At 50.6% G+C, this 8,177-nt stretch overlaps 1 long non-coding RNA gene across 1 annotated transcript; it reads right to left on the reverse strand.

The window, feature by feature from the left end:
- Positions 1-4,784: 4,784 nt before the first annotated feature.
- Positions 4,785-7,866, reverse strand: LOC130543028 (uncharacterized). The gene is made up of 4 exons (XR_008958034.1): positions 7,542-7,866; positions 6,099-6,346; positions 5,833-5,930; positions 4,785-5,237 (listed from the first exon to the last, which is right to left on the reverse strand). It is a non-coding gene; the product is annotated as an uncharacterized LOC130543028 (long non-coding RNA).
- Positions 7,867-8,177: the final 311 nt, after the last annotated feature.

An 8,177-nucleotide genomic window follows, 5' to 3' on the forward strand; every position in this document is an offset into this window, starting at 1 on the left:
AGCAGGGAGGAGACAAGGAGCCAAAACAGCACAGTAGAGGGCTGTGGGTGATGCAGGTGGGCCCCTCTCTGACCTCCAACGCACCCAAGGCCTTGCATCTTTGTCTGAAGATAAACAGTTAAGCTAGAATATTCAAAGGAGGCAGGCCTGCAGAAGAGGGCTGAGGGAAGTCGGTGTGTGCACACGCACGTGTGCACAGGTGTGCAAGCGTGGCCGAGGTCTCGAGTTCTTTCTTCTCTTCCTCCCTGTCAGGCAGGTGTTGCTGGCAGCTGGGTTATCAGTGGAGTGCCTGTTTCCAGGGCGGGCGGTGGATATTCACTGTGCTTTCTGGGGTCACATGTTCTCGTGTTCTTGGCCAAAGTTTTAAAGAATGAAGAATTTTGACACTCCCTGGCAGTGCTTTCCCCCCTGGGCTTGGCTGCTGTCTCCCCAGCAGCTCACGTGCCTTCCTCTATGCTGGTGGAAGCTTCATCCAGCCCCTCCAAAGTCCCAGCTCCAAGCCCTGACCACCCTGCTCCTTTCCTGCATCCCTGCCCCAGGAGCCCTCTCTCTGCAGGTGCGGAGTGAAATGGCCGGGGCCCACTCGGGTGGTTAGCTCTTCAGTAAGGCCACTGTGCACACGGTAAGGGTAACGAGTGATGCACCCTCTCTCCATTGGGCCCCCATGTTGGCCCACGCTTTTAACCCTCCTAGCCTCACCCTCAAATAGCACCGGCCCAGAAACGCTTTGTATACCTGTGGAGCAAACACCGTGCTTCCATCAAGGGCCACAAAATCATTAGAAGTGGAAACGATGCTTCCTTGAAGTAGAGTTCGGCAAGCACATAGTGACAGCGGCAACACGGTCCGTTTGAACTTGAGGTTCAAGCCCCAGCTCTCCCGTGTCCAGGCTGTGTGACGTTCGGCCAGCTACTGAACATCCCTGAGCCTTAGTTTACTGATCTGAACAACGGTTAGAATTCTGATGCCTATTCTCATCAGGAGGATGTGAGGATAAAATAAAAGAGTATAAATATAAAAGGGTGAGGCAAACCTCAGAGCACTGAGCAAATACAGCTATTATGATTACATGGCCCCTTGACACCGTCCATTTGAGAAAAGATACAATAATTCAAGCCTTAGTGCCTGGACCTAATCTTTATGATAAAAAGGAAGAAAAAAAAAGGGAAAGAAAAGAAAGAAATCTAGTAGCCTGTGGTCGGTGGCTGTTTTCTCTTAAAGACAACGTTACAATACCAGAAGAAAGATCTGGCTAACTTGAGCTGATTAGATAATTCTCCCAGGGGGGTCTGCAATCCTTTTCCAGGAGGGCAGGCATGCATTATCACAGGACTCAAACAAAGGTGTTGACCTTTCCCAACCTACAGAAAAACCTGGCCTGGAGGGGTAGCTCGACTGATGTCATCTATGGGGTGTGCCTGCTGCAAAGGACAGAAGTGGGGACCAGGCCGAGGGGCATCTGGGGCAGTGGAGGCAGACGCAGTGTGGAGGCAGCCTCAGGGAGGCCAGGCTAGGGAAATGCCAGAACTTTGTCTTCTTTACGGAAACTCATTCTTTCCAGGAGCAGCATGGGGCCTTCTAAAACATTGTCCCCTGATCTGATTCTATCCAAAGAACATGGTAACTCTCTCCAGGATGGGGAGACCGAAGGCTCAATGCTATGGACTGCTGAAGTGATCCCAGAGAGAAGAGAAGTATCAACACAGAGACTGCCAGGCCCCCGGGGAGGGGGAGGGGCTGCTGCCGAGAAGCCCCCCCCCCCCATTAAATTGAATGAAGAATGAAGACGAGATGGGTTCTTCGTTTTTTTCCCAGCTTTGAGATTTGGGGTTCAAATCCTAACAGTGCCTTAAAGAGATGAAGTCCATCAGAACCCATGGTCCTCCACACTGTCTTTCCTCTTACATGGGGCCGTTGGCTCTCTGGACCTCCACTGGGTCCTCGGTTCCTCCCCTACAAGCCCCCCACCAATCCTCAGCAGTTGGGTGATCAATAAGCCTTCAGGGTCTAGTGGTGAAGTATGTCAGACTGCTTGGAGTCAAATTCAAATTCACGTTTCCTGCTCCCTGTGTGACCTTGGCAAATTACTCAACCTCTCTGTGCCTTGTGAAGTGGGGCTGTAAGTACACCACCTCCTAGGTCGTAGTATGTGTAACCTGCTCGGCACAATGCCAGCACGTGGTAGGACTCCGCCACGACCCCGGAGGCTGTGCAGACATGGTAGCTGGGAGGAGGGGCACCTGTGGTGTCCAGTGGGGCCACGTGACTGGCCGATAAAATATGTGCAGAAGTGATGTGCGGAACTCTGCAGGTAAGAAGTCTTCACGTAGCTAGGTCCCCTGCCCCTTTCTGTAGCGGTGTGCAAGCACCCTGTTGCGTTGGATCCCTGGGCTCCCCAGTGGTTACAAGGAGCAGAGCCTCCCCCTCCCCGCCTCCCTGCACTAGACATCTGACGGGAGCAAGAATTAAAGTTTTGGGAGTGAAGCCTCTAGAATACTTGGTCTGTTTTTTACTGCATCATAGCCTAACTGCTCCCGACTACCGCAGTCACCAACAATTAGTTGATCCTTGCACAACACGGGTTTGAACCGTGCAGGTCCATCCACTTATGTGTGGATTTTTTACAGCGTGGTCCTGTAAATGTATTTTCTCTTCCTTATGGTTTTCTTTCTTTCTTCATTTTTTAAAAAGATTTATTTGTTTATTTATTTATTTGAGAAAGAGCAAGAGCTGGGAGGGGCAGAGGGAGAGAGAATCTCAAGCAGACTCTGTGCGGAGCGTGCAGCCTGACGTGGGGCTCGATCCCACAACCCTGAGATGACGACCTGAGCTGAAACCAAGAGTCAGGCGCTCAACTGACTGCGCCCCCCAGGTGCCTTTTTCCTTATGATTTTCTAATAGCATTTTCCTCTGTCGAGCTGACCTTATTGTAAGATACAGCATATAATGCATATAACATATAAAATATTTGTCAACCGTAGGCTACTAGTATTTAAATTTTGGAGGAGTCAAAAGTTACATGCATATTTTTGACTGCTGGGGGGGAGGGTCAGTGCCCCTAATCCCCGCATTGTTTGTGGATGGAATGTATTTCCACTTTAGGATGCGGTGCCCGAGGAAAATTCTCCTTATTCCACACTCACACATCTTCCCTTCTGGGAGGAGGCAGGTGACAGAATGGACAGAGCCAAGTTCTCCGTGTACAAACCTGGGTTTGAATCCCGCCTGGGGCCTGTCTGGCTCTGCATTTTCAGGCAGACTGTTTAATTTCTCAGAGCCTCAGTGTCCACACATGACAATTTCTACTTGGTTGGGGCTGTGGGGGCCCCAGGTGCCAGTGCAGGCTGGCGAGTCTTGCACGTTCCGCACTCATGGGCTGTGACCAGGGTTTGCTGAAAGCCCTTTCAGTGTGGACAAGAGCACATCACCTCCTCCGGCGCCAGACAAACATGTAAAAATTGCTCAGAATCCTTCTCTGACCTTTGGAGATGGGCTGCCGTCTCCCATTTGTTCCCCAGGAACCACTCCCCCCGTCCACCTGTTTCTGCCCCAGAGGCTGACATGTATGGATACACAGCTAGGCCATTGGCTTCCATTGAGTTTGGGACCAGAGGAAGGGAAGAAAGAATTTGGGATCTTTATTTCCTCTACTTATATCCTTAGCTACCTCCTTGTGAGGTCACCTCGGCTGGCATTGCCACTTGACCCCAGGTTCCTGCTCCTCTCCAAGTGGCCTCATCCCATGAGGGTCCCCTGGGGTACAGTAATCGCACCTGGGGATGGAAAGGGGTGCTGTCGCCATGTTCCTGCACCATCTCTGGTGTTCCGCTCATGCCACCTGTGCACAGCCCTTCTGGAATGATCCTATCTTAAGAGTGTCATCTCGTTCCTGCTGAGATCCCTGGGATACCTCAGTGCACAGCCCTGTCTTCTCTCTCTCGCTTCCTATGATTTTTTCTTGCCAGTCTTGCTTTCTGTGGCCGTGGCCTTCTGCACGCAGAGCAGAGTGGCGTGGCCACCTCTCTCGATGCCTCGTCTTTCCAGTGATGTCACCGATACGTTCCCAAAGCAGAAACTCTCAGGTCTTGCTTGGGGGCCTGCCAAGAATGCCCTGCAGGGCTCCCCTCTGGTCCCACATCGAGAGCGTGTATAAAAACACAGAAGCCTGGGTCTGCCTTGGGCCTGTTGAATCCAGGTCTCTGGGTGGGACCAGGGATTTGGATGAGCAGACAGGGTTGAAAAGACAGAGAGGGGGTTACTAACCGTGTGTTCACGAGGCTGTGTTGCACGAAGTTCCTGTGGAGTATGGTACGATGGTGCGAGAAGCTTGATTTTGGATGTGACCACTTTCGTGCCCATCACCTCAATCAGTGTGGACACGTGTGCAAGGATGTGCCCGGGCGTGTGCAGCAGCGGGCTGACAGGTCTGCTCAACGTCCCCCAGAGTGGCTCTACTCACCTCTCCTTCCAAGCCTTCATCATGCTATTGCCCCGTGAGAGCAGAAGAGGAATATCCTTCCTTTGGCTCTTTAAGCCCCTGTCCCTCGAGGCCCCCCAGCTTCAGCCTGCCTGTGCTGGTAGCACACAGAGGGGGAGAGGGCCCATTTGGTTATGTTTCACGCCCCGCGTGAATGGTACGTGAACAGCCCCACGGTGTGTACATTCTGACAGTGGGCATGAAGTTTTAAACTTCTTCCTCCTCCATCTCTCACTGCCTGTTGCTGGTCTCATCTATGCCAGGGACCAGGCAGGGTGCTCCTTCATGAGTCAGGTCGTTAATCTTTGCAACCTCCCCATGACGCAAAACATTAGCATCACCATTTACAGATAAAGCAGCCAAGGCTCTCGTGGGGGATGGGGTGGGGTGAGGGGAGTGGATGGGTGGGGGGTAAATAACTCGTCCAAATGGCAGAACTGGGTTTTCAGCCCAGGTCTGTCTGACTCTAAATCCTTCACTGTAAGTCAGGGGTTCTCAAACTCCGATCTCAGGATTCCTATACTCGCGCTCTTTCTCTCTCTTTTTTTCTTCCAAGTTTTTATTTAAATTCAAGTTAGTTGGGGCGCCTGGGTAGCGCAGTCTTTAAAGCGTCTGCCTTCAGCTCAGGGAGTGATCCCGGCGTTCCGGGATCGAGTCCCACATCGGGCTCCTCCGCTGGGAGCCTGCTTCTTCCTCTCTCACTCCCCTGCTGTGTTGTCTCTCTCGCTGGCTGTCTCTCTGTCACATAAATAAATAAAATCTTAAAAAAAAAAAATTCAAGTTAGTTAACATACAGCATAGTGTTGGTTTCAGGAGTAGAGTTGAGGGATTCATCACTGACCTGCAATACCCTGTGCTCATCACAGCAAGGGCTCTCCTTAAAGCCCATCTGCCCCGTTTAGCCCATCCTTCACCCATCTCCCCTCCCCCTGCCCTCCTTTGTTCTCTATCATTAAGAGTCTCTTACGGTTTGCCTCCCTCTCGGGTTTTATCTCATTTTACTTTTCCTTCCCTTCCCCTATGTTCATGTGTTTTGTTGCCTCAATCCCACGTAGGAGTGAAATCATCTGGCATTTGTCTTTCTCTGACTTATTTCACTCAGGACTCCTATACTCTGTTAAAAATTGAGGATTCCCCAAAAGCTCTTGTTGGCATGGGGTACAGCTATCAGTATTTATCATATTAGAGATTAAAACTGAGAAAGACACAAAGGTATTTATTTCACGTTAAACAGCAATAATAAACCTGTCACATGTAACACATGTAACTTTTAAAGTGAAAATGAACGATGTTTTCCAAAAAAGGGAGATAGTGAAAAGTGACATTATTTAACATTGCATATAGCTCTTTATTACCTGCCTTCGCTGAAGACAACTGCATTCTCGCATCTGCTTATGCCTTGATCTGTCACGATACCACAAATCGCAGAGCCCCTGGAAAACTCCATACACTCCTGAGACAATGAGAGTGAAGAAGGCAAATAACTTCTGAGTGTTGTTAGGGAAATCATTTTGTACCCTCGAGCCCCTGGAAAGGTCTCAGGGAACCCCAGAGGAGCCTGGGCAATACTTTGAGAACCACTGCTCTAAGTTGGGCAGGCCTGTCTTGCCGGCATTCTCACCGTCTCTGGGTACTAACGTCTTCACAGTCTGGACCTCTTGCGTTCCCATCTGCTGTTGGGTAGCAAGGGGGTTAGAATGTGGGCAGCCCTTGAGCTTGGTTCTGCCGCTGAGCTCCTGGAGAGCGGCTACTCTGGTCCAGCGAGTAGCCCACATTGTCCACGCTGCAGAGGGGACATGGGGGGTACGGTGCATCCTTGAGGGGTCTTCACGAGAATTTGCCTGCTCAGCTTTATGCCGATCCTATGACCTGAATGAATCACCAGCGTTTATTTTCAAGGAAAAATAAAGAAAATTATACACATTTCTCTAGTAAATTTGGGATCAAGAAATATCCCTGTTGGTGTGAGGGGAGGGAGGGATGAGTAGGTGGAAGACGGGATTTTTAGGGTGCTAAAACTATTCTGCATGATTCTCTTATGGTGGATAGAGGTCATGACACATTAGCCATATACAACACCAAGAGTGAGCCCTAACGTGAACGCTGACTTTAGTTAATCATGTGTCAGTATCAGTGCATCAGTTATAACAAATGAACCCATTAACGCGAGATATTAATAATGGGGGGAAATGAAGAGGGAGAGTCAGTGGTTTTATGGAACTCCGTACTTTCTGATCATTCTTCTGTCAAGTTAAAACTTCTCTTAAAAACACAACACAGAACAAAACATCGCTGCCAGTCTGGATTTTCGCCAGAGGCTCTGGGCTTGGGGGCTGGGTCGGACCCCCGAGCTGCTGGCCTGACTGTGGCTCCTTGCTGGGGAGCTGCGCCCGCTCACGCATCATGACCCCAGACGAGCTGTTCTCCTGGGATCTTTCTCCCATAGTCTGTAGCTCCCACAAGTCTACAGTAGCATCAGCTCGGCCTCGGAGGGTGTAATTCTGGTGGTTAGACTGGTAATTAGAGGATTGTGTAAAAGACTCCTGGCGTTGTTTAATTACTTGAGAACTATCAGCTCATCATCGCGGGGGATAATGGGCCTTCTAAAGCACGGAGAAGCGGGCACACTGTGTCTACGGCTGGGGAGCCTCCTGGAGGCGGGTCTGGGCGGGAGCCCCAGCTCTTCTCTCCAGGCCACTTGGGGAGGGAATCAGCAGGAAGGTGTTGGGTGATTGCGGGATGGGTTGGAGGACGTGGCTGGTCCAAGTGTGAGAACTAGTTTATCGCCAACTCAGGCAGACAGGCCTGGGCTTGCTGCGATGCACCCTCCACCCCCCCACCCCTGCCCCAAGTCTTCTTTTAGACAAGCCATGTCGGGAGACTGGAACCTGTTCCTGCTGTCCTTGGTCCCTGGGCAGCTGAGGATCCAGGGCTGGGACTAAGGTGAGGCCAGAGAGGTGCCCAGGGCATGGGCTTTGAAGAAGTGCAGCGAGGCAAGGCTTGACATCTGCAGTGAGGGGCTTTCCTACCTGAATGCTAGCCCAGCCCCTACACCGCGCCTTACCTTCGTGGCTAGTTTTATCTCCGGGGGCGGCACCTGACTTCACCACTCCTGAGTTCCACGCATTAGGAATCCTTCTCAATGTGATCTCAGTTTCTTCACCCGGCACCCACCTTCTTCCCCAGCTCCTTCCAGGCTGGCAGTCTCAGGAAATGCGCTTGACTCTGGAAGGTTCTTTCCACAGTCCAATGAGCACACAGGCTCGGAGGGAAAAAAAAATGTGCTTAGGAGACAATAAGCGGTTGTTCTGAGTTTGAAAGCGGAGACCCTAGTGACAAGGCATGGGGGAGGCTTTCTCAAATGCTTTCATGAGATTTTCTGCTTTCGGGTGGCGGGGGGACTGCTATTTGCGAGGACAGGTACTGCGGTGACTCAAGAATCTGCTTGTTTGTTTGGGTTTTTTTTTTTTTTTTGGTTCTCTCTTTGCTCAAACTTAATTAGTAATATTATAACTTTCAATTTAATCATTGACCTAAATGAGTCCATTTTTATCTCAGCAGGAGTCTGGCTGGGCTGAAAGAAGTAGCCGGGCAGCTGAGTGAGAGGGGAAAACTCTGACTAGAATATTTGGGCTGGCAAGTGACACCACTTCTGCTCCGAGATAAGATGGAGACATTTTCAAGCTATGTTTTAAAATCA

Source organism: Ursus arctos, unplaced genomic scaffold, assembly GCF_023065955.2.
Source record: "Ursus arctos isolate Adak ecotype North America unplaced genomic scaffold, UrsArc2.0 scaffold_7, whole genome shotgun sequence".
Classification (NCBI taxonomy): domain Eukaryota; kingdom Metazoa; phylum Chordata; class Mammalia; order Carnivora; family Ursidae; genus Ursus; species Ursus arctos.